This window comes from Castor canadensis, chromosome 3, assembly GCF_047511655.1.
Source record: "Castor canadensis chromosome 3, mCasCan1.hap1v2, whole genome shotgun sequence".
NCBI lineage: Eukaryota > Metazoa > Chordata > Mammalia > Rodentia > Castoridae > Castor > Castor canadensis.
In genome coordinates, this window is record NC_133388.1 from 129,821,718 (window position 1) to 129,848,747 (window position 27,030).

Consider the following 27,030-nt stretch of genomic DNA (forward strand, 5'->3'; position numbering starts at 1 on the left):
CAGAGATCAGGAGGATCACAGTTCCAAGCCAGCCCAGGCAAACAGTTTGCAAGACCCTACCTCTAATATACCCAACACAAAAAAGCGTGAGGCACTGAGTTAAAATCCCAGTACCACAAAAAAAAAAAAAAAACAAGTATCACAGCATAAATGAAAGTGGTCTTGCTTGTCACCATACTTGCTGATTTAGATTTGAGGAATATACCTTCTTGTTCACAGAAGAAAAGTTCCTTGTAAGAGTTTTGTCACTTTCCATATCAAAACACAGGAAAAATATGCCTTCTGATATATCATTCTGTTCAAATTACTTTTTGCTCAAAGAGAATGCCTTAGTCTGTAGAGGAGCCTATTAAAAATATCATAAATGATTGCAAGCATGAAGCCCTGAGTTCAAACCCCAGTTCTACCAAAAAAAAAAATCATAAATGAAATAGCTTATAAACAACAGAAATTTATTTCTCAAAGGCTCCACCTCCTAACACCATAACGTTAGGAGATTAGGTTTCAACATAGGAATTTCGGGGGGAACCTAACATCTGAGTGTTAATTTCATAACAGAGGGAGAGACAAAAAGTGACTGTAAACAGAAAAAGCAGTAAGACCTCATTTATCTCTAATAATAAAAGCATATATCTTTCTTCCACTACCCCTCATGTCTAGACTCAAATCAATTCTAGACTCAAATCAACTCCTGACCCCAAGATGAACAAATGAGGACCACAGGAAAGCCGGAGCTCTAAACAAGTAAGTCTAAAAGTAAACTCTCAGAGAAATTCCTAAGTTTTACTTACATGCAGGACCTCTGTTCTTTATGTCCTGAAGGTGAATGTCTTAGAAAGTGAAGCTAAAATTCCATATAAGTAGAAATGCATCAAGTATTTCAACTACGAGATGACAGAACCATCATGCAAATGCAAAAAATGTCAGTAAAATGCTAAAAAGCAGTGTAAGCCCTATACAAAGGTCTTCCTCAATAATAGCATCATTATCCTTACTATTATGATTTATTGCATTTGATAATGGAGGAAAAATTAGTCAGAAATAATCAAATTTTTGAGGAAAAAAAGATGCAGCACTCAGTTCCTTCCTAATATTCATCATGTTAAGTAACAAATATCTATCATCAAATCAAACAGCTATAATATATATTTTCAAGTTTCAAAACACTTCCCTATCTGGTTTAAATCTGAAGCATGAAAACTGAAAATGAGGTGCAATTATACAAAGCAGCTGCTATAACCTTAAACTTGAATGTAAGTTGTGCTGAGAATAAACAATGAAGTGGACACCTAGTCTGTGTAGAATTAAGAGTTGCTCACAGCTATCAACACTACCTCCATGTACACTCGACAAAGACCATGCAGAGTAGGGAGGAAAGGGGTATCAATGACGCCACTCTTCCTCTCCTAGACAATACCGTCAGGAAAACAGAGACTGCCTCCACCCTTGATGAACTTGTTTCACAGAAGAGACCCTCAAAAGCTAAAGAACGTCATAAAATGCATCAATTAGTTCAATCAATGAAGGAAGTGCTGGTGGGAAGGAAAAAGTGTGATGTGGTTAGCAAATCCACAGGTTCCATGGAGGATTAAGATTGAGAAGAGGGACCTGGTCTTAATACTTGAAGCCAGTTCAATAGACTAGGAACACTATTACTTTCACAAAAGGATTTGAAAACAGCTTATTTAATTTCTGACACTTAGACCATACATTTAGTGGTTAATTCTGGAATGAGCTATGGGGTGTCCAGATATCTGGTTAAACATTATTTCTGGCTGTGTCTCTGAGCGTTTGGGGTATGCTTAATTAAAAGGCCCAGTGATGTGGTTTCTTTATCACTAACTCACAGTTCCTAAACACAGCATGTGTCATGCTGAAATGACTCTGGAAAAGCCTTGTGGAAACAGCAAAAGAATTAAGAAGCAAAACAGTTCAGTACCATGCTAATAAACTCCAAACAGAAAAATACCTGTAGGAGAACTCAGGTAAGAAAAAGGAAAAAAAAAAAAATGCCACAAGTTGAAATATACTTTACATTGAGGTGGGAACAGAACAATTTCTAACTAGAAAAATGTGGCCTCTGTGATGCTCATACTATATTCACTCTTCTCTCTCTCTCTCTCTCTCTCTCTCTCACACACACACACACACAAAGTTCCATAGCATGTACTAGACTTTCATCACTTCTAAGCAAAAATTCATTAAAAACCAATTTCCAAACAGTACAGATAAGACCACATTCTTCTCTGGCACTATCTAAAGGAACATTTCAAATATTCACAAAATACATATTTATATGGTGATAATACTCTCCCCATAAGAGCCATAAGTATAAATTCATGACTAAGAACTAGAAGAAAATAAAACAGCCTATCCCCTCAAATATGGAGACCACTCTGGCTGAAATATCATTAAATGATTTCTGTTTACACACCTGGGTTGTGCTGCTACAAACAGGAGCTATAATGAGCACCCCATGACTAGTCATATTAAAAACCAGTACAATCATTTCTCTCCTTCCCTCATGGTCACTAAACAAGAACAAAGTTTATTAGGAAGAAAAACATCTGATTCCCAAAAAGCACAACATTCCAATTAATGATCATTTGAAAGAACACAGGCCAAGGATGGATTTTTAAAAATCCCCAAATCATAGTCAGCTATACAATGATCCTCCCAATTTACTTTCTTCTAATCATGTAATCAAAATACAGAAGTGTTACCAAGATTCACTGGTGTTTCCCAAAACTGCTGAGTGCCCAATTTCCAGCTATTTTTGACTAAGAGTAGGAATGGTGGCCCCTGCTAGCCAAACATACACGTGTATAGCCAAACACATATGTTTAGTTGCTACAACTACATTGTAACTAAAAATAACACACATCTATGACAGTGGAGTGGCTCCACAAGGGTTTGAAGGTAAGTCTTAGCATTTTATTTACTAAACATTGTACAAAGACTACAGTCAATAAGCAAACATTATGAAGATAAAAAGCTTATAGAAGAAAACATTCTCATTTCTAAAATGTATAGGGTGTCTTTTTGAAAACTACTGATAGCAACAAAATCGATGCACCAACGAGTTATTTTAACGGGTATTACAAGTTACCTTACATAGCTTTATAGGCACAGTGGGATAATACAGTGGCGTGCCAGCTGAGAAAGAGGGTAGACCAGGTTGCCAACTCCAGCCCCAATTTCAGAACTGGGAGGACTCAGCTCCTGGCCTCTGGGGTGGTCAGAGTAGCTTAACAAGCCTTAGTCACTCTCATACTCTCACAGTGGTTGCACTTCCCCACCAAGTTCACTCCGTGGTTTCTATAACGAGCCAGGTATCTGTAAGCAGAATCTCAGGCCCTAGGCAGCTTTCAGGTGACATTCAGCTTAAAGACCAACAAATTTGACTGGTGGAGGGGCTCAAGTGGTAGAGTGTCTGCCTAGCAAGCATGAGACCCTAAGTTCAAACCTCGGTACCACAAAAAAAAAAAAAAACAACTGATGACAACACTGAAAAGTGAGAGCAAAAGAACAAGCATGTCAACTACACCAAGAAACCCATGCTTCTAAATGCAAACTCTTCCTCTTCTCCGACTCCTCTTCCCACATAATCTCTCAGCCTGCTCAGATTCTGCATGCCAGGCCTCAGGCACACACAGGTCAACTGAAAAGCCAGTCACCCCACTGTACAGATGCCAAAACAGGGACAAGGTCACTGCTGGCCATCAGGCCTTTCGGCTGTGTCTTCAGGGTCCCAGAGGACAAGGACCTCCTAGTCAACAGCAGCACCCTCCCGCTGTGCTCAGTGACAACTGTTCAGCCTGCACAGTGGAGCAGCCACAGTGCTAGGCACCAGGGATATGCAGCTGGCCTGTCAGAGTGCCTTTCTATTTGAGGGAAAGTATCCTCAACTTAGAAATAATGTGCACCTTCAGCTAGGGATGAGAGTTATAAGTAAAACAAAATAAGACAAGAGAGAACAGCAGGGCTGTAGTTTCAGGGACCGGGGGCATGGTGAGACTAGGAGAAAGATGGAATCATATATCAAGTCCAGGAAACCGAAGCACCTAACAGCAACTCGCGATCATCTAGTGCTCAGCTTTTTGCAAGCATCATCTTAAAGTGACCTCCACAACAATCCTAAAAAGTAGGTAGTGCAGCTGTCCCTGTTTTACAGACAGCAAACTGAGGTCCAAAAACCACAGTGCCTTGCCTGTGTATACACACAGACTCCACTGTAAGATCGTTCACTCTCTCGGGAATCTACTTAGCAATCACTGGTCAGCAACTTGTCTTTAGCCCAGACTCCCCAAGGCCGTGACCAAGCTCTCAGCCTGCCCAGCTCCATGCTGATAGAGAGGAACAAAGCTTGGAACTCCCAGATCTGCCCAAGTTCAGGAACTGTCACTGACCCTGCCCAGACCAGGGAGGTGTATGCAGGTTGGCACTTCTCAAACACAGCAGATCTGAGCTCCCCAGCCTCCTAGTCTCCATGATACCTACAGTCCCTGTGAGGAAAACCCAGAGGAATACTTACACTGCTCATGGTCTTCTATAGTGGAAGGTGATTCCTAACACATGACCTTCCTCCCCACAGCCCTCCCAAACAGAGGATTCATTCAGCTCCTATCACTCAGATACAAACAGAAATAAAATGCAAATCGCCATGTCCTCTCAGCCTAATTTGCAGGGCATGCCTATTTTCTCACTGCATGCTGAAATCAGGATCCATATCACAGTGGGTGTCCTGCCATAGTCTAACAGGCAGTGCTTTTTTTCTCAGTGGTATGCAAAATCATGGTGCATCCCTTAGTCAGTGGGGTGTTAGGTGAGGGGGATACTGGGAATCCTCCATCTCCTCTGCTTCTTTCCACTCCAACCAGCACTGGTCCTAACAGCTTGGTAACTGGTTCCCTGCTTCCACTTTCCCCAGCAATATGTTTAACCACTCTACCTAGCAAGTGAGCTTCCAAATCTGCAAATTAGAGCTTGGTCTTCCTAGGATCATATCCTCTACCAGTTGCCACCATACTTAGAATGAGTGGAAAATCTCTCCCCCACTCACTGTAAGGCCCTGCTGACCTAGTTTCTTTGGTGCTGTCTCTTGCTCCTCACAAAGGCAGGTTCTTCCTGCCACAAGGCCTTTGCATGAACTATCCTCTATGTCCAGACACCTTCCAAATGTTGCCTTCCTTTTACCTAAATCTCAACTATAAAGTCCTCCATGAGGCCTTCTCATATCACCAAGCCCAGTTAAGGATGTCATCCTCATCAATGACTGTTCTTGTTGCTGCTTTAAATTAGCCTTTATTCATTTATTTCCCACTTTATACTATAAAGCCTCAAAGAGGCAAGGACTCTATCCTTTCTACCTACTGTTTATCAAAAGCACCTAACACACAGTAAGTCCTCTAAAAATATTTTTTTACTATAATAATAATACAAGAAATTATTAAGCTATGTTCTTTTTGCATAATTACTTCTCTTTATGTTAAGTTAAAGTTAATGGAACCAAAAAACTAAAATACTGGCAAGAATGGCCATTTTGAAGAACATCTGCGACAATTAAAAAGATGAAACAAGCTTCTAAGTGGACTTATGAGGAAAAAATGTTTTATGTTACAACATAAGCACTCAAAATTTTGCCATATGCTTGTGAATTGTTTTTTTAAAGGCCTTATCTTTCAAAACCCACTGATCTTGGCTTGGTGTATAAAACACACCACAGAATTCTTATAATTCTCCCAAAAGCAGTCTGCCAAATGCAGTACTGTTTTCTTTTGCTTAGGTATTTACCTTTGAACTTGTCTCTAAAGGATTTACAATTTTAAAATCCCAGCTTGGTGCAGCTTAAAATTGTTTAATCAAATGCATGTTCACTATTTAGAGCATCAGCTATGTTGTACAAAGGACGTAATCTGCTTTACCTACTAATGCTTCCTCCAAAAATAAGAATAAAACCACCCAAAACCAAGGTTCATGTCTTTATATGCCAGGTTCTTAAGTGAGTCTTCTTGAGATAAACTGCACAATGATTTAAAAAAAAGACAAAAACCCCAATAGGTCCCCTTCACCTCAGAAGTAGGATGAAACCTAAGGGGTCAAACTAGGTATATGCAAGATTCAAGTTCATTAAATATATATCACAAAAAGGTCATTTGGAAATGAACCCAGGCATGCAAAAACAGGATGAAAATGGACTGTGGAATCGTGGGGCAGCCTGGCCTGTACGTTCATTATCTGCAATCACTCATTTGGAGGACGACTTTTACCAACCCTAACTTCTCCTTCCAAGTCCAGAATCTGCCATCTTGGATTTGCACTTTGGGCATAATTTGTTTACATTTCTAAGCAGTGCCCAAATATTACTTTTTTGTATTTCTATAATGTTTTCAATTCAAAAAATAACCATTTTTTAAAAATTAAATAAGGCTCTGCTTAAGCTGTAATCATTTCTAAAAAAAAAAATGACTACATAGAAGGGAGATTTGATCCAAGATTTCATCGGCCATAATCCCCTCTGATGTAATTAAATGATCATAATGAATAAAACTACTCCAATCCCCGGAAAAAAGTGGGATTGTCCCCAGATCACTGAGCAAGGAAGCAAAAAGCAGACCCAAACTTTTCAGTGCTTCAACATCTCAGCCATCATTTTAGCCTTTGTGTAGTTCCAAGAAATTATACCTGCCATTCCTCTCAGCTTTCCTAAAGCAAGTAATCTTTAACAAAGTATAATGAAATCTCTAAAGAGGTTTTCTCCTAAAATGACAATCAGCTTAATGTCTCCTATTTTGGATTCTTTGATGACTGAATGCTACCCATGAAATACAAAACCCATCACTGACATATAGAGATTTGTTGATACTAAACCCCAAAAGAAGGTAGCAGACACCCCCAGCAGCTGAGTTAGCAAAGCAGAAAACTATTGCTCATGGCACAGTAGAAAGATCCATGGACCCTGGTGGCACACACCTGCTATTTATCTGCTATGTGACTCAGACAAGTCACTTCACCTGCAGAAAGCAGAAAACAGAAACAAGTGGGTGTTGGAGGGATGAAGAGAAAGTACTGTCACCCACCTAGGGATATGCAGCTCCCAGAGCCAACCCTCAAAGCTGGCTTCTCACAAACCCAGAAACCCTTTCCAAGTGCATTTATCCACTTTCTAGCCTGCTGCCTGCACTGCATAGAATGAATATCTTTTTCTTGGATGAGTCATGACTCTGCAAAGCTTCAGTGTTCATCCTGAATATCAATTCTCATTGCATCATCCCAGGAGCCCAAAAATGATAAAATCAAAATAAAAGAGAACTGGCTGAAGGAAGTTGTTTTCTTCAATAAATTCAAGATGTAAGAGGTTTCTTATCATTTATTTCTCTCCACTAAAAGTATGTATCAAAAAAAAAGTTCGTATTAGTTGGAGAGCCTGTAAGTTCAGGTTGATCAACCTGACTCTAGTACGTGAAAGCAACAGTAAAGGGTACTGTTGACTAATATTTTTATAAGCAATGTTTGTCTAACACCTGGAATCTTATGGCTTTCAGAGAGAAAAATTTGGCCAAGTAAGTGTCTTTAAAAGCTGAAAATACAAAGAACAAACAAACAAACAAAACCCTACATGCCAAAGAGAACTGTATGAGATGGTGTGTCATTGTGTGACAATACATTTCAGGGAGGGGTAAAGTAATTAATTGCTCAATTAGTCCTGTTTCTACTTAACCATACCTGTTCCTGGGCTGCCAGCATTAGCCACAGCGCCACCTACTGTCACACCACTGTGCCTACAGGCCCCTAAGCACTAAAGCTAAAGAAGTTATTAAGAATGAAAAGATGTCACTTCAATGTCAATGAGGAGTTAGGGGGGGAACCTGAGCTGAGAGTAAACTGACAATCAGATAAAATATCTAAATTACAACCATGATCTTTTGGCTAGTGACACACGGCAAGTAAGTAGTTTTAATTTGTCTTACTAGTTAAACCATAAATCCTGCTCTCAAGACTCTAAAGCATGAGTAAGAATTACATGCTCTGGTGGATATACAGGCAGCAGATACAGTTATCTGTAATTACCTTCTAGCATGGTGGCAGCTATCTAACTTCTGTGCCAATGTGTTTTTTTTTTTTTTCTTTTTCTTTAACTTGGAATTGGAAATGTTCTAAAGCCAGAGAGGAAGGGGGCGGGGGTGGTTTCAGGGATAGGGTTCACAGCCCCTCCTTCCATAACTACGCTCTTAGGGATAATCAATTCTATGGCAAATGTACCAGGACACAACTGGGTTTAGAAGTGTGGGCTTGGCCCTTACATATCCGCTATGTAAGATCTGCAAAGTCAGCCTCTACCAGGCATTGAGAACACACAGAGCAGCTTGTCAGTCCTGAGCAAAACAACTCAACCTCAATTCTGATCTAAAATTAAACCACAGACTTAAAATAGACCATGATTTAAAAGATCTGGAACTTAAAACAACCGTTTTCCAAACAGAAAAAAAAAAAACTACAAAGATGGATAATAGAAATAGAAATAATACCTGCTATAATATCTTTATAATAAAAATGGTTAGCCCTATTTGCTTACATTATGCTTATACAAAGTATCAGATTTGCATAGCAATACCACAGATTTAATACAACAGGGTGAATCAATGGGATTCTGATGGTCCATTTTACCAGGAACTCGGTCTTATGTTAAAATGACTACACTTCATAAGTAACTTATCTGAATGACCAGAGGTTTCTGTGTTACAAAATGAGTACAAAACATTAATGCAGGTACCTCTCCAGGCAGGACTCTAAGTGTAAACTAGAGGCAGTGGGGGAAGGCGGAGTGGATGCTAAATACATATTTTCCAGCAGCAAAAATGAAGAAAATGGAAGTCATACTATTCGTTCTGCAAAAATGCTGATTCTATTATCATATTTGTCTTTGCAAAAATAGAATAGTTAGCAGTCCTCACAACTCCAGCCATGCAATGTTGTCACAGATGTGTGCCAGATTTTGCACAGGACATAACTTGGAAAAACCCAGAGTTTGCAGGAGAGACTGTTTTTTTTTGTTTTTTGGGGTTTTTTTGAAGCTCAATAAATCTAAATAACAACTTGAAAGGGTTAAAAAGTCCAGGCAACCAAGTGTTTTCTTTCCACTTTGAGGAGTAATTGATGCACACAGCAAAGTTATCTCTGCTTCCTTCTCCATAAGCCAGCTTGGTGGGGGACAGGGGACGACCTGTCACTGCCATTTACACTGCGCGGCTCCTGATCTAACAAAAGGAGGGCTCCAAACTGGGCAGAGCAGGCACCGGGCTTCGCAGAGCCTGAACGCGCTTTGTTGCAAATTATAAGCTCGGTGGGTGATGAAGGTACAGTGAGCCAAGAATTTAATTCGATTTCCAGCCTGTATGCTTTCAAAGAAAGTGGAGACAATTGAGGGCATTGGAGGAGATGGAACGGTAACCAAAAACAAACTTTCAGAGTCTGGGGATTTGCATTTTTTGCAATACCTCCCAGCCAGAGATCAGGACATACTGCTAGTACCAAAGCACTTAACAAGAGACCGAGACCCCGAAAGGAGCGAGGACCGAGTGGTGTCCCAGATCCTCGTCGACCCAGTCCTCCAGCACTGAGCACCGAGCATCGAGTGCGCTTTCAGAGCCCAGCCCCGACCACGGCCCGGCCTCCCCGCGGGCGCAGAGGCTGAGCGCGGCAGGCAGCGGTGACGCGCCCCCTCCGGCGGCCCAGAACCCCGGCCGGGGTCCATCCGGGCCAGGGAGGCCCCCACGCCGGGCTGCACCGATCCGGGCTGGCGGAGGAGAAAGCAAGCGCAGACTCGGCCGCACGGCTTCGGCATTGTCCGCGGGCGAAGCGAGGCGCGGCCACCAGCCCGGGACCCCGACCCATAGACACACAGCAGCCCCCCCCCCCCACGGCCCAGTCTCACCTTAACTGAGCTCCCCGGCCCCCTGCGGTGCGAGCCGAGCGGGGCGCCAGGTTCCGGGACAGCGAGGACAGACAGACAGGGCCCGTGAGGGACGGCGGGCCGAGCGCGCGCTGCAGGGCCGCCGAGTCCTCGCCGCCGGCTCGGGGCGGACGCGGCTGGCGGAGCGGGCCTGGGACCCGCGGCTGGAGAGCTGCGCGGGCTGCGACCGCGTTCGGGGTCGGCCGGCACCGAATAGGAGGGCTCAGGCCGGCTTCAGAAGCTCTAGGGAGGGAACTTGGAGCGAGTTGAGAGCGCGTGTCCCCCAGCGAGTGTGCACGCCCCCGGCGCCCGCCCCGCCCCCGCCCCACCCCCACCTCCACCCACCCCCACCCCCACCCCCACCCCTACCTCGGCCGCCTTCACCCCACTCCCGCACCTGCCCACCCGTTCCCACCCTGAGTCTCCCACCGCCACCCAAGTCAGATCTGGAGACTGGGGCGTGAATGACAAAACCACCTGGGTTTGGAGTCAGCGCCTTCGGAGGATGTGGATGTCTGTCAGCATTCCGCTTTCTAACTCAATACTCAGACTCAGATGGTTGTTTTAGTATTGAGCGTTTGGAGAAAATCGTAAAGAATTTAGAGAAGTCCCAAGCGTGAGGTACTACCCCGCGAGTGTGGGCCAGCTGATGTTTCAAATTTAAGTAAATGTTTTGTGGTGCAATGCTATTCATCTCATAATGTATTATTTGCATAATACATGTAGATTTTATTTGCTTATTAGTTCATTGTCTTTTGAGGGAACTCTTAAAAGATGAAATCCGTGTTTATAAAAATGAATGAATTTTAATGAAATAAGGGTTCACAAAATGATTACTTCTTCTAAGAAATATATAACCAAGATTTCTTTTTAACCTTTAGTACCTTTGAAATACAATGGCATCCATCCCATTTTCTTAGAAAGGCCATGGATACATTTTTAAATCATGCAACTGCTGTCTCATAGTTCAGAAATTATCAAATAAATAAAACTCAGATTTCTATAATAATTTTTTGGCTATTTCCAAGAGTGCCATTTTACAAAGTGACATGGTGCTGGGTTTTGAGTGGAACTTTTGCATTCCCGTGATCACAGGTTATGTCTGGCCTTCATTTACTCCAAAAATCCGTGTCACAGTGGAATGAAGTTACTTTTCAGTATTGCCATAGCTGGTGCAACCAGCTTCACTCCCTCCAAAGTAGCTTTTTTTTTTTTTTAAACTCTTGACCCCATACCTTCCTTCTGGGAGTTGCTTCCTACCATTGGGTGTGACTGGGTTACAGACCTTCCTGCCAGTGCAGCGGTGTATGCACCAGGACAGCCAAGTGAAGTATTTCTCATTCCCTGGGCATAGAGGTGGGAGCACATGACCTAGTCAGGAAAAATAGTCTTCCTTTTTCCTGACTGATATGACAACACCTGAGACCATGCAATGTAATCCTGCAGCCACTGAAGGTAGCCTAACAGGGAACACAGCCAAACCAGAAGAAAACCATGCTGAGCAATAGATTCAGAAAAAATCCTGCTATCAGTGACCTTCCCCAGGCAGCTATCTGTGAATCCAGTCACAACACTTCCACTTCTGAGGAAATGTTCCAATAAATTCTTGCTTGCTGTTTCGAGTTAGGTTTCCTTTCAAAATTTTCACTTATAAAGTCGCCAGAGATGACCCTATGATCCAGGCTTTGAAAATGAATGTGCCAAAGGAGTTCCAGCTTTTCTATTACCTAAGTTACTTCTTGATAATACAGTACATGCCAGGAAGGTCACTTAGTAAGGAACCCTGGCTTTTAATAGGATTAAGAGTTCTTATTTAGGACATTATTACTGCCCAGTGAAGATTTAATATCCCCACATTGTCCTCACCAATACCAAAAATCATTAAAGATGTAGTTAGGTCAGAGAGAAAACAATACAACATCTAAATGAGAGCATCCCAGCAAATTTTTTGTCTTATCAGTTACTGGAATAAAGCGTACTTTTATAATCCCCAGTGTTTGCTGATACAGGGCATTTCTTCTTTTCATTTTCAAGGCCTGGTACATATTTCCAAGGACTGTTGAAATTAATTTTTGTACTGGAATTTTCTTGTGCCAAGTGTTGTTCAGAAGTGGGCCATTGGCCTATGCATGGAATTCTTTGTTTCAAAGAGATTTTTGTCTCTAAAAGTATGTAGCAATGTTTGATTAGTACACAAACAAGCACCATACACTAATCAGTGTATTATTTAACTATCACTCATGGGTCACTCTGAACAGCGGTTGTAGTCCTAAGCAGGAGTGATTCGCAGAACTTGAAGGTACATTAGTAGCTATACGCCTCTGGCTGGAGTTGTTTTTTTATGGGAAAATGTGATATTGAAAAGATAGATCAGAGTTTTCAGTGGTCTTTCTCCAAATAGGCAGGTACTTAATCTTCCTAACACTAACAAAATTTTAAATGTATAAAAAGCCCACAAGCTGAATAACATTATACCATAAGCAGACTCGAACTACACAAAAGGAGAGCACAAGGAAGGGTATCATGGCAAGGTCACTTAGGAAGAAAAGGAAGGAAAAATGGGTTGGATCCCTGTAATAGCTGTGAGATTTTCTTACTCAAGCATGGTACAGTGATCTCTCAGTTAAGTTGGCTCAAACACTCTCCCTGGAATCACAGTATAAGCTAGTGGTTTCAAATTATGATACAGAATCACCTGCAGTGCTCCTAAAAACACCAGGTTCCCAGGTTGGGGGCAGGGGAGTTGGCATGTGTATTTTTTTTTAAGTTCTCCCAAGAGATTTCAACGTTAAGGTAGATAAGATCTATGAAACTGTCCTCTTCATTCCACAGAAAAAGACTTGAGAAACCCTCAGCCCTTGGATCACACTCCATAGGCTTATAATTATATGTAAAATTAAAATTATTGATCATACAACTCCATTTGTCTTTTCCCCTTAGCAACCGCTGGTTCTTCCAGGTTGCAGAAAAAGCTAGGAGGAAAAGAATACATTTTAAGAGCAGGAAGATTTGTCAGAAGCAATCACACTGAAGGAAAAACGACAGTGCCCAGCAAAGCCAAGATAAGAGAACCACTAACTAGAAAGGCATTGTCAGCTGCTGGACCAAGAGACTAGTCCACTCTTGGCAACAGCCCCGGCATTATCTTATGTTGCTGGTTTCACAGTTTACTGCATGCTCAGGCTGACATCAAAGGAATCAAAACAACTGAATTATGTTCACAAGCACTGACCTCCATCACTTAATGCTAATAGCGACCATTTATTACATGCTGAGTCTGGACTAGGCAATTTTCATGTTTTATTTTTAGTTGTCACAAGAGCCCCAAACATAAATATTATGATGCCTATTTCATGTACGAGAAGTTCAGATCCAGAGAAGTTGAGTAACACATCCAAGGTTACAGAGTGAGTAATTAGAAGATTAAGGACTGAGCCATACGACTCATATATCTTTCACTCTAAAGTAAACTTGTCTATGAATCCTGCAATCATCCATCCAATGAGATAGCCAGTAGCCACCACCAGGAGGCTATTTGAATTTAAATGATCTAAAGTTTTAGGACCTTTAAATTCATTGAGTTGAATTTTTAAAATTTTAAATGTAAATGAATTAAGATTTTCTCAGTCACACTGGCCACTTTTCAAGAGCTTAACAGCAGCATGTGGCTGATGGCTGCCCTGCTGGAGGCCGAGAGATAAAAAACACTTCTATCATTGCAGAATGGATAGTCCAGGACACTTCACATACTTGTCTGTTTCATCAATTAGACAATGTTCTCTGTGACTGAATTTTTCAAGCAAGTTATTCCAACCCCTTTATGTCAACTGTTGTGATAGAATTTTTCATTAAAGTATCATCTATTTCTGTGGTAAGCAGCAAGATGTATTGAACTGAGTGCCTCTGGAAGATGTGCAAGCCTTCTCCATGGACCCATCTCCATAGCTGTGCACCTGTGTGTCTATCTATTTCCTCTGGTATTACTGTCTTCCTTCTCCTCTCCCTGTTCCTCCTCTTTCTTTTCACTATTAAGAGTTGAACAGGGCCTCACATATGGTAAGCAAGTTCTGTCTCTTGAGCCATGCCTCCAGTGCTTATATTTGTATTTTGTTTTTGAGACTGGGTCTCACTACCATTTGGGAGACCTCAAACTCTCCATCTTTCTGCCTTATGCTCCTGAGTAGGTGGGATTACAGGTATGATGCAACTTTCCATCTTCTTTACCTAACCCTGGTACTGCGGTTTGAACTTAGGGCCTGTACCTTGAGCCACTCTACCAGCTCTTTGTGTGTGTGTGTGTGTGTGTGAAATGAGTTTTTTTGAGATAGGTTCTCATGAACTATTTGCTCAGGCTGACTTCAAACCCAGATCCTCCTGATTTCTGCCTCCTGAAGCAGCTAGGATTATAGGTGTGAGCCACTGGCACCCAGCTTCCATCTTCTTTTCTTGCTTCTGGACAAATAATACCTGCTTGCCATTGGACAAATTACAGTGCTGGCTAACATTCTGCTCTCCTCCTGTTTGCATCATCCACATGCTCTCCCAATGGATTATTCTTTTCTGATATCATGTCTCCCAATAAGTCATTCCTTTGTATCTGAGGGGGTTGGTCCCAGGACCCCCACAGATACCAAAATTCATAAATGCTCAAGTTTCTTACATAATGTGACCTAGTCTTTGCATATAGCTTATATACACACTCCCATAGACTTTAATCATTGTTAGGTTACTTGTAATACCCAGTACAACAATGTAAACACTATGCACAGCGTTATTACACTGTATTGTTTAAGGAATGATGACAAGGGAGAAAGTCTGTATATCTTCAACACAGATGCAATTTTTATGAGTATTTTTTATGTGTGGTTGGTTGAATCCCAGGATCCAGATCCATGGATATGAAGGGCTGACTACAACTGGTTCACCAGTGACTCTAGAATTTTCATCTCCATCTTCCTCTTTTTTCTGATTTTTAGAGCAGTTATACTCCCTGGATCTCTACTAGACTGCTGCTCAAAGAGCTGTCTGTGAACTATTTGTAGCTGCTCTAGGACACATGAGCTTAGATAGTAAAAGCCTGTGTTAGTAACTTTTATAGCAACTTGCCATTGCCATTGCTAGACATTGTATTGTATGTGTGTAAATGACAGACTACAATGGATTAGAAATGAAAAACAAAAAGCTACAAAAAACAAATAGTATGTCTATTCCACCAGGGTATCTCCTAGACCCTAAATATTCATCACTACCACTTGTCAATAACTGAAGTTATCTTTACCCCTAGCACATCAGACAGGGTCTTGTGAAAACAAGGAATTTAATACAGAGAACTACAAACAAAAGTGCTAGAGAAGCTGAAAGAACAATGACAGTGAGTCAGCCTAGATTTTGGCAGGAGCAGGAAACTGTTACCCAAAGAGCAGACATAGAGGAAAGGGTACCACTGGCATCCAAGAGCTGGAGCTGATCAATAACAAGGAATAGGAGAAGCCTTAGCCCAGAAGCTAAGACCACAAAGGACACACAGATACTGTCTGTCTAACTGAGCTGAACTGAACTAAACTAAATTGATTTTCCTATTCTTTTATTGATACTAAACAGCACGAAAACTTTCCTGAGGAACACTAGCTTTCCAAATGAACCTCAGTTGGTTCTAGGACCCTCACAGAGACCAAACCCACAGATGCTCAAGTCCCTTATATAAAGTGGTGTGGTATTTGCATATAACCTATTACATTCTCTCATATACTATAAATCATCACTTAATACCTATTGTAGTACCTAGTAAGATGTAACTGCTATAGTTGTTATACTGTATTGGTTAAGGAAAAAATGACAAGAAAAATAGTGTGTGTTCAATACAGACACAATTTTTCTTTCAAATATTTTTGATCTGTGGTTGTTTGAATCCTTGGATATGGAATTCATTGATGGGGAAAGTTAACTGTATAACAATGTCATTATGTAGTTATAAAACTGATTTATGCTTAAGAACCCAAGATGTTCTGCCCACTTATATGAAACAACTATATTTTTTAATTTTTATTTGGCTTGAGACTTCTTCCAACTTCTAGCTTTTAAAATATTTTTAAAAGATTGTGCTGCCAGAATTTGTAGTATCGATATGTAGAACATTGATTCAACATACATGCCTTCCATATTCTAATAGACAATATGAAAATGGCACCAAATATGTGGAATGTATATAAACTATTCATAGTGAGATGAACTTACATTTACTTACTTCAGAGAAATTAGTGAGTGCAGACCTCACAGATTCTCACCTTCTATGGACTTGAAAATCAGGGGTGACATGAATATTTGAAATTCCTACTTTCATTCAAATCTTTTCCCAGTCAAATATTAAAAGAGTTGTTCATTAGTAGCCAGAAAAATGAATTAATTTAAACTTTCCTTCCCCTTTCTATTGCTGCACAGTAGATATGCTGATGAGCAAAATAGATAACAAGGGAGAAAACAAGGAGAAAGGATCAGGGAGGGAATATTAGGTCTCCAGGCCACATTTTTCTGTGCTTAAAATACATTTAAAGTAAGTGTGCAGACTTGTAAGTCTTGGGGCTCAATGTGTATTTTTTTCTCAACTCTTTTTAAGGTGTATGTTATAATTTCTAAATGTTTGGTGAGGATATATTTAGAATTTCTTGTAAGCATTCTATTTTCCAGTCTTGTGGTATTAATCTAAAAGATGAACAATGGATTTTCTGACATTTGTGGAAATCACCTGCAAATTATAAGGAAATTAACAAAATGTCAGTGCTTTTGGTACAGATGTGAATTTTAGCTTGTTCACCCACTCATTCCTCCCTCACTCATTCTGTCACCAAATCTCTCATTCTCAGTGTTTTCACTCACATATCTCATCATTCACATGTCACCTGCACTTAACACAATAGCTTTCCCAGTTAAACGTGTAATCATGCAACCTGTTACCTATAGTCTGTATTATTTCTTCTGTGATTATTCTTCCATTCCAAAAAATGGTAAAAAAAAAAAATCAGTCTTTTGAGCAGTAGTTTGATTACACTGACTAAATTTATGTACTCACAAATTACACACATTCTTAATTTTCTACTAGTTTGGAAGCTAAGACTTTAAGGAGATAACATTTGAGAATATCAACCTTTGAAAATTCCCAGACAGATTGTCATAAGAGAGGAATGGAATAGATGTAGAGTTTGAGGAAGAGATCAAGAAAAAAAAAAAAGTCATCTAAACTCTGCTAGAGAATATGCAAGAAGACTAATCATGATATGTTGGCATCTTTTTTGGGTATGAGGGAGAATCAGCATATATCGACAATTTGTAGTTTCTGATAGAAATTTGGAGTTTCTGATAGACAATTTGGAGTTTCCAGATACACACACAATCAACAGAGCCTGAAAAAATATCAATGTATTTTTGACAGCTATCTATATGCACATCTTGCTCTGACAGCTTCTACTTTCTATGTAGTTATAATTTGAAAGTTTCATGCTAAGTAGTTCATAGACATTTTAAATAGTGGTATGATTTTCTCATAATCATGAAGCATAATAATGTCACAAATTTCACATTGGCTGGATTCCCAAACTCTAAGTAAGCATCTTAACTGTGCTGTTCTTAGAAGATCTTCCTAAGTCACATTGGATTTCAAGGCTTATATTTCAGAGCTTAACCCACATTATGCACTAAGAAGTGATCCAACACAGTTAAGTGCTTTAATAATAAATATGGTCTTGGGTGGCCCCTTATTCACCTCACCAGACTGTAAGCTTCATGAGAACAGGGGATGCAGCTAAGCCCTCTCTTGAAGTTTCCACTGTATTTAGCTGAACCAGAGCAGTTGACAGAGGTTCCTTTTTTAGATACTCATTGCAATTATACATTCTCTGAGAGTATTATAATTATTGTGTCACTTTATATGCATGCTGTCTCATCCCTAGACACCTGTATTGAGTCTCTGCACATCAACATTTCCTATACAGCCACTTTCTGAGTACAGGATATACTGTCATTCTCAAGCAGCCCCTCTTCTAAATGCCTGTATGAATGGTCACCAGGGCATTTGTTCCACCCGAGACACACATCAGAATTCAAAAAAGAATGCGAATTAGGGATTATAGGGAGATCTGACTCTTACCCATGACTTGAATCTCTATTTAAGGACTTGAATAGCAAGATATTCTGATGGACCTCCAACAAATTGGGTGTTATTATTTTCTAAATGCAAATACTATATTTGAGAAAACAGAATTGTAATGATGATTCTCTCTCTCTCTCTTTTTCTCTTTCTCTCTTGGGGGTACTGGGAAGTTGAATTGAGGCCCTTGTACTTGCTGGGTAGACACTCTACCACTTGAGCCACACCCCAGCCCATGATGATGGTTCTTGAACCAAACAAGATATGAGTCACCCAGGTAGGGCTGGGGGCATGGTGAGGAAACCACCAGAAAATAGGCTTTTTAGAATAATAGAAATCTGGAGGCAGAGATGTTCTCTGCCTCAGAGAACATCACAGGCAGTATGCTTAACAGCTAACTGTGCTTTCTTTCTTTTTTTTCACCCCCTAAATCATGTGTCCTTGCTAATATTTTCCTAAATTGTAATTTTAGTTCTACAAAAGGTGATGCAAGCCCCAAGTATCAAAGGGCAGAGACAGAAGAACAATGGAGTGTATATAATCCTGACCCTAAAAGATGCTTTCCTATACAACTTGTAACTGCATCTAGGCAGTTATCTTTATGGCATGCATTTTTTTTGTGAGAGGCAGAACTGGGGTTTGAAGTCAGGGCTTCGTGCTTACAAAGCAGGTGCTCTATTACTTGAGCCACATCTCCAGTCCATTTTACTCTGGTTATTTTGTTTTGTTTGTTTGTTTGTTTTTATTATTCACATGTGCATACATTGCTTGGGTCATTTCTTCCCTCTTCCCCCTCAGTTCCAGGCAGGTCCTGTTCTGCCTTTATCACTAATTTTGTTGAAGAAAAGAGACAAGCATAATAATAACTCATGCTAGTTGAGTTAAGGATAGCTATCCAGAAATATTCCTAGCATTGCTTTCGTGTACACGTGTTATGACCCATGTTGATTCATCTCTAACTGATCTTTACACCGGTTATTGATCCCCTTCTCATGATAACCTCTGTCGCTTTAAGGTTTCTGTATTAGTTCCTCTGGAGTGGGGACATCAAACGCTTTCAAGTTTTGGGTTTTCTACCTATCCCCATTCCTCCCGTATGTGCTCTCCCCTTGTCATGTGACCCAAGTCCAACAACATTGCTGCATTTGCCCTAGATCTAAAGTCCGCATATGAGGGAGAACATACGATTTTTGGTCTTCTGAGCTTGATGAAATGGAACCGATGCCTCAACCTCTAAAAAGTCTATAAGTTTAGAAAGCATATTTTTCTGATAATATAATAAGTATAGATTTTTAGTATGTTTCACAGAACTGAGTTTTTGAAAGATATTGTTATATAGATGAGAAGTAGCCCAAAACCTATAATTAATACTAAAACTCACAATTATTAATTTAGTGCAAAATAATTAATTTTGACTTTTCTTAGTTTGAGACTGAAATGTCACTACAAAATTCTTTTCCTGCTTTGAGATGTAATCTTGTATAAACAATGCAAAATTTTAATGATTATGATATATTAGTTAGCCTGTGAAGAGTATCTAATATTTAGTTGGTGGACATACTTTTGTGTATGGTTTATTCTATTTTGTCTATGTGTATTTTAAAAATATAATTTACTTTTTTACTGTTACATTTTGGTTTTTCTTTTCTACAAAATAAAACAATTGGCAATTACCATTTAACGCCATGGATTGACTAGCATCCACAAGAATTTCAAGAGCAGCAGTGAAGTTTAAAATCCAGCAAAGTCCTTCTGCACTCACTCTGGATGCTGCCGGCTATCCTGTGGATCTACGCAGCCCACATGGTCCAGATCCACTGAACACACCAGGGATGGTGTCTCCTGAAATAACGCACACAGGGGCCCTATTGCTGGAACATTTTATCTTGTGAATGTTTCTGAAAGTGTCAGAAACTAAATCAAATAATTTTAATGATTTCTGGGAACTATTTTTTATAATATTTCATATTGAAAAGTGTAATATATAGAGCATAAAACTGTATGTACTATGCAAATTAATTCTTCATTCCCAGTAATAGTAGAGAAATTATATTATCTAGAGTAAACCAGTTGTAAATTTACCGTGGCAAGCAAATCTGGTATAGTAACAACTCAAAAGTCTTCATTTTTATCTTTCTTGCTGAAAAAAAAATCTGATTTATTTCACATATTCCCATAAATAAATGATTTTAATAAATGTGTATGCATTTTCCATATTAATAGGGTTGAAACTTTTTTAATAGAGGTGAACAGAAGGAAGAGCATCTACTTTTTTTTTAAATGCTTTTATTAGCACATACATATATATATATACTCCTTGGGGCAAATATTTGTTAATTATTCAGAAAAGATCTCAGTATATTGTGCATTTATCATAAATATTTCTTAATTAAGAAAGAATAACTATCTTTCTTAAGTTACATGATACTAGAACTGTATTTTGCACAATGAAGAACTCACTCTGTTTTTCCACTTGTTGAGCTAAACCACATAACATACAAATAGTGGAATAACTACAGCCACAAATATGCCTGCATATTTTTAGCTTCTGTTCCTTTTAATTTGCTTGGGTTTCTTTCTCTTGCTGTGATAAGAAAACCTTCAAGATTTTCAAAAGAGAACTGAAGAATATTTTGTATAAGAGAAATTCCAATACATTTATAAAACTACTTGGAGAGTAGCAACAGTAGGAAGTATCTTTTATGTTTCATCAAGTGACAAGAAAAACCTGCCGGTTACTTATATTAATGTAACTGGTCAAAAAGAATCTAAAACATTTGTATGCTGAAGATAATGATTGTATGAAAATAGTAAGAATCTACAAAGTAAGATGAGACCTTAGCAGTTATGTACCTGATTGACTATAAGCATAAATTACATACAATATTATTTTTTACAATAGCAAGTCAGAATGAAGAGGAAGGCAAAAGAAGAAAACTCAGAATAATGGACATATCACAAAGAGAGTTTATGTACTCATTCATTGATTCACTTTTTATCCAGCTAGCATTTATTGTGAGGCTTCTCTGTTTTGGCTCTGCTCAGAGCTCTGAGGATATAATAGCAAAGTACCAGGCAAAGTTTGTGTGCTCGGGGAACTATCTGTTCACATGATGAGAAAACAAAAGTAATCATAATATTTGTAAAGAAAATTTCAGATAATGAGGAGTTTGTTTAAAGTAGAATGTGGTAAAAGACCAAAAATCGTATGTTCTCCCTCATATGTGGACATTAGATCAAGGGCAAACACAACAAGGGGATTGGACTATGAGCACATGATAAAAGCGAGAGCACACAAGGGAGGGGTGAGGATAGGTAAGACACCTAAAAAACTAGCTAGCATTTGTTGCCCTTAACGTAGAGAAACTAAAGCAGATACCTTAAAAGCAACTGAGGCCAATAGGAAAAGGGGACCAGGAACTAGAGAAAAGGTTAGATCAAAAAGAATTAACCTAGAAGGTAACACACACACACAAGAAATTAATGTGAGTCAACTCCCTGTATAACTATCCTTATCTCAACCAGCAAAAACCCTTGTTCCTTCCTATTATTGCTTATACTCTCTCTTCAACAAAATTAGAAATAAGGGCAAAATAGTTTCTGCAGGGTATTGAGGGGGTGGGGGGGAGAGGGAGGGGCGGAGTGGGTGATAAGGGAGGGGGTGGGGGCATGGGGGAGAAATGACCCAAGCCTTGTATGCACATATGAATAATAAAACAATAAAAAAAATTAAAAAATTTAAAAAAAGAAAAATACAGCAGAAATAGCACATATTACGGAGGTATCCAACCAAGGAAGAGTGAGAGGGAACAACAGTTCACTCTCAGGAAAAGTTAAATTCGCACTGTTATTTTCACTTTACTGATGGCTCCATATGTACAGATGCAATTTATCAGCTTATAAGATTCCTAGAAGAAAAGACATTTCCAGTGTTTTATGTTTCCTGTCATAACCCTTAATAACTCTAATAAAAGCCTTTAGACACTGCTTTTAAAAAAAAAAGTAGAATGTGGTGTAGAAAGGAAATGACTATGAGGTATGGAATTTAGTTAGATCAGATGATCAGGAAGACCTCATTGGGGAGATGCATTTGAACTGAGACTTGAGGAAGTAGAAGAAACTGGCCTTGTAAGGGTGAAAAACAAGCTCATTCCAGGCAGAGAACAGTCTTCACAAAGGCCCTGGGGTAGGAGTGAGCAAGAAGTGCTGAGAAAAGGGAGGATCAGTTCAACTGGAATTTATAGTGAAAGAGTAGTAGCAGGTGAAGCTGGAGAAGTGTAAGGAATTACATTTTATTCCACATGCAGTGAGAAAGGCTGGAACATTGTGTAACCTGTTTTATGCTTCTACAAGAGCAGTCTAATGCCACAATGGGTGGGGTGAGATCAGAATGGAAGCTGGAGACCCTTTTGCAAGTCTTATTGATAAATATGGTGACAACAGAAAATGCAGTATCAATGCAGGCTGATGAAGTGCTGGAGAAAAGTCTTGGAGTTCAAGTAATACTGGCTTTAGATCATAAAGGATGTCTAGTGGAGTATTGGAAATGAAGTGCCCACAGGATCATGGACAGATAGACAGACAGCTTCTGCATAAACACCAGTGATGAGAGCACCTTTGAAAACTGTTTCATTAATAAGGCCAACCTCATTCAGCTGATCATAAGCTAATATGAAATGGTTTTGAGATATTTCATTTTAACAAAAGTTAATTTCAAAGACTGCAAAAGAGCTTTTCCCTTACTTTCTGCTTTGTCTACTTTTATGACTACATTTTAAAGGTAGCAAATTTAAGTGAAGTGGAATAGGTCCCAGGAGAACTGAGAAGAGAGAAAACTCTTAGAGACTTGGAAGTGAGGCAAAAGAAGACTGATCAGTTATTCTGCATTTCTGTAAAGGGTTAGGAATGAAAAAGTGACATCAATTAGAAATTGAAAGTGCTCTGTTTTGCCATCAATAACTTTGTGGATTTAAGGAGCAAAATACTTTAGTATTCTTTTGAGTCTTGCAGCCCTATAGGACTAAGTTAGAAAACAATTAGTTCTGGGTAATTAAGCAGAGGACCATAGGATTCTCTAATATTAAAACAGGCTTATATGTCTGCTGTGTGAATTAAAGCTTTCCCAGTTGCTCGATGTGACTGGGTACAGGCCAAAGTGTGCTAGAAATACTGTTCATTTTATTTGAGGGCCAGCAAGGGTTTTAATCTAGTTAACAGAGGAAAAGAAATGTTATCACACAGATGAGAAAATTTCATACTCTGTAGATTGTTTTCCCAGGGAAATGATGATTCTGCCTTTTAGTAGCTTTTATCGTGTTTGGCTAAAAAAAAAAAAAGTGGACAAAGAAAACAAGCAGCATTTCAATGATCCTACTTAAAGCTATTTTAAAAAATAAGAGCAAAGTTGAAGGTATTTCTCTGCTAAATACCAATACTTGTAAAACTACAGTGACTAAAGTACAAAAGAAAAAAATGAATATAATGTACAAAATTAAAGGTAGGAAGTTCTGTTTTTTTTTTTCCCTTTGGTAGTGGGGTTTTAACTCAAGGCCTACACCTTAAGCCACTCTACCAGCCCTTTTTTGTGATGGGTTTTTCCCCAGATAGGGTCTCACAAACTATTTGCCTGGGCTGGTTTCGAACTGTGATTCTACTGATCTCTGCCTCTTGAGCAGCTAGGATTACAGGCAAGAGCCACCAGTGCCTGGCAGAAGTTCTGTTCTTAAGGTAAACTACAGAGTAGGAAAAGACACTTGCAGTACTGTGACTGATGAAAGAAGCATGCACAAAAAAGAACTTGACAGAAAACAAAGAGACATGGGCAAATCTTGAATAAGCGTGCAGCAGAGGATATTCACAAACAAAAAATATTCACTTGGTCTCACTAATAACCAGGGAAAGGCTGTAATTCCAGCTGCTTCACAGGTAGAAATCAGGAGCATAGTAGTGCGAAGCCAGCCCCCCATAAAAAGTTCCTGAGATCCCATCTCAATCAACAAGCTGAGCATGGTGGTGTGTACCTGTCATCCCAGCTACACAGGAGGTATAAATAGGAGAATTGCAATACAGGTGGGCTGAGGTAAAAACACAAGATCCTATTTGGAAAAATAATTAAAACAAAAACAGCAGAGGAAAAGACTCAAGTGGTAAAATGCCTGCCTAGTGATTGCTGTAAATTTCATGTTTTTTAGAGGGTAATGACTGCCTGGGGGTTCACACTATGATAATTCAGCAAGCTTATGTGTGAGATTTGTATATGAAGTTATACATTAATTAAATATAAGTGTGCAAGTCCATATGCAAATTACATTTTATGTGTGTGCATGCAAGTTATTTTTCAGTTAAAATTTTATTTTAAAATATGAACATGGAAATTAAATAATTTCAAAATGTTTGACCATGAACACACAGTACTATATTTCCTGAAATATATAATATATATACATATATACTCATTAATATATATTCATATATATATTCATTATATATAATGAGGCAAAAAAATAACAGATTTTAAAGAGATCTCCACATGTCAGGACAATGAACTAAATCTACAAGATGAAATTTAATGTAAAGTCATCCTCATATGTTTAAAGGAGAACAACTAACCAAACCTTAAGTAGGCAACAAAATTAAAGGTAGGAAGTTCTATTCTTTTTTTTTTTTTTCCGATACTGGGGTTTGAACTCAGGGCCTACACCTTGAGCTACTCTACCAGCCCTTTTTTGTGATGGGTTTTTTTCCAGATAAGAGTCTCACAAACTATTTGAAGCTAAGAATTCCAAGAGTAATGAATGGGAAGGTTGAAAGGGTTAAAATGTATAGATAAGAGCCTTAGGTGACTTCATTAGCCTTTCTCTTAAATTGGTATACTTGTACTGAAAATAGAATAAAAAAGACTCAAACTGTCAGTCAACGTATTTCAAAAATGAGACAAAATTTCCATAAGCTATTTAAAAAGCAGTAGATTGGAATTAGTATTACAGTTGTTAGCTTGAAGCTATTTGGTCAGATGAAATGGAGCAATATTACTGGCAAAAGTAAAGATCAAAATTCACTAATTTCTCCCTTACTTCCTGCCAACCAAAATGAAAGAAGGGTCTGCATCATTCAGAGGACAGACAATGTCCTCTATCCTTCTTGCTTTCACCAACAGCTCTCTTTCTACTTTGGAGAACAATCTGGGAGACTGAAACTCCCCGAAAAGAAGGCAAGAAGTTGGATGTGGAACAAGCAACACGTGCTCTGAGTGAAGGCAGAGTCTGTGTTGGTGAACACCATCGAATCTTGCCAGGGCAATGAGTATTAGACAAAGGGCAAGCTCCACCATATTCCAACTGAACTTCATGAAATGAAAACCTGCTGGACTTTGAAATATGAAATTAAGGCAATGATATAGTGATCTGATAATTTGCCTGGAGATGGGAGACTGGTACTGTTTAAGGTGGGGTGCTCAAGGAAGCTGTTCCATAGAGTGATGTTTTTACCCAGAGACACACTGGAGCCAGCCAAGCAAGTAGAACATTCACTGAAGGAGAAAAACTAGTGTAAGGGTTGTAATGTAGGAATAAACTCATCTTGAAGAACAGAAAGTTAATGTAGGCTTATTTTTTTCTTTTTTTCAGTTCTGCTAATTATGCTTAATGCTCTAAGTTATCACCATTTCTGGTCCCTGAATTCAAATTGGCCATCAAATATACTTTTCCTACCTGAAGCACACATCTGAGGATTCAGGAATTGGAAATATTTTACTATAACTCCTCACAATCCACAAGGAAAAACCTATGCTTCTCATTCCTGCAACTGTAGAATCTTTATCTAGAGGTCTTAATTTCAAAGGGAGTAAAGGTTCCACTGGGAGCCACAACAATTCTACTGAACTGCACATTGAGACTGTCACCTGTCCACCTTGGGATCCTTCAGACAGTAAATCACCAGGCAAATGCAGATAGCTACTACATTGGCTGGTGGACTGATGGGACCCTTCAGTGACAAATAGGTGCTACTCCACAGGAAGCAATATGTCTGGAATGCAGGAGATTTCTGGGCCTTTTCTTGGAAATTTTATGTCCTGAGATTTAAAGCCAATAGAAATTACAAAACCCAATTCAGGCAGGACTGCTAATGTTCAGACCCCAAAGAAATTTGTGGTCACCAAAGAGGTAAGATGCTACCACTAGCTGAGGATACTCCCTAGGGACAAGGCATATAAAATGGATAATAGGAGAACTTCATTATAATTATAATTATGGCCATGTGACCCATCAGAGAAGAGAACTGTAATCATTATGAGGATGCATTTCTTATTTTATAGGAATGTTTGTGTTTATACATTAACAAATATTTTTGTTTTCTTTTCTTTTCCAATATCCTCTTATTTAATATAAAATGTATGAATGATAGTTTATGTTCAAGTATTTAGTTACAGGATACCAATGAGTGTGAATGAGTTAGAATAATCCCAATCAAAATTCCAACTTGCTCTTTTTTGTAGAAATTTCAAAATCTGACTCTAAAATATATATTAAAATGGAATATATTAAAGAATTTTGAAAGAGATGGTAAATATTGGAAGGCTTACTCTATTTGATTTTAAATCTTACTTTAAAGTTACCATAATTAAAACATTTTAAAGTGACTGAAAACATTTGTATACAGATCACTGGAATACAGTAGATTCATAAAAGTACTTATTTTTATTTCTGTGCTTTATAAATAAATCCACACATGTATTTTAAAGTGATCTAAGACAAAAACACCAAAGAAACTCAATGGGAACAAAGATAATCTTTTAAAGAAATGGTAGGAGTTCAACTGGATATTTTATGAAAACAGAAAATAAACTCTAATACTTCACATCATAAACAAAAATCGACTCTAAATGGGTCAGAGAGCTAAATATAAATTCTAAAACTGTAAAGTACCTAGAATAAAAAAC

At 39.0% G+C, this 27,030-nt stretch overlaps 1 protein-coding gene across 8 annotated transcripts in view; it reads right to left on the reverse strand.

Moving 5' to 3' along the window:
• The window catches only part of Fam110b (family with sequence similarity 110 member B), a 135,672-nt gene extending 125,450 nt beyond the window's left edge, over positions 1-10,222 (reverse strand). For all 8 annotated transcript variants that reach the window (XM_074068643.1, XM_074068650.1, XM_074068649.1 and 5 more), the window contains exon 1: positions 9,935-10,222. The gene's annotated coding sequence lies outside the window, so the exon portion shown is untranslated. The remainder of the gene's footprint in view (positions 1-9,934) is intronic.
• Positions 10,223-27,030: the final 16,808 nt, after the last annotated feature.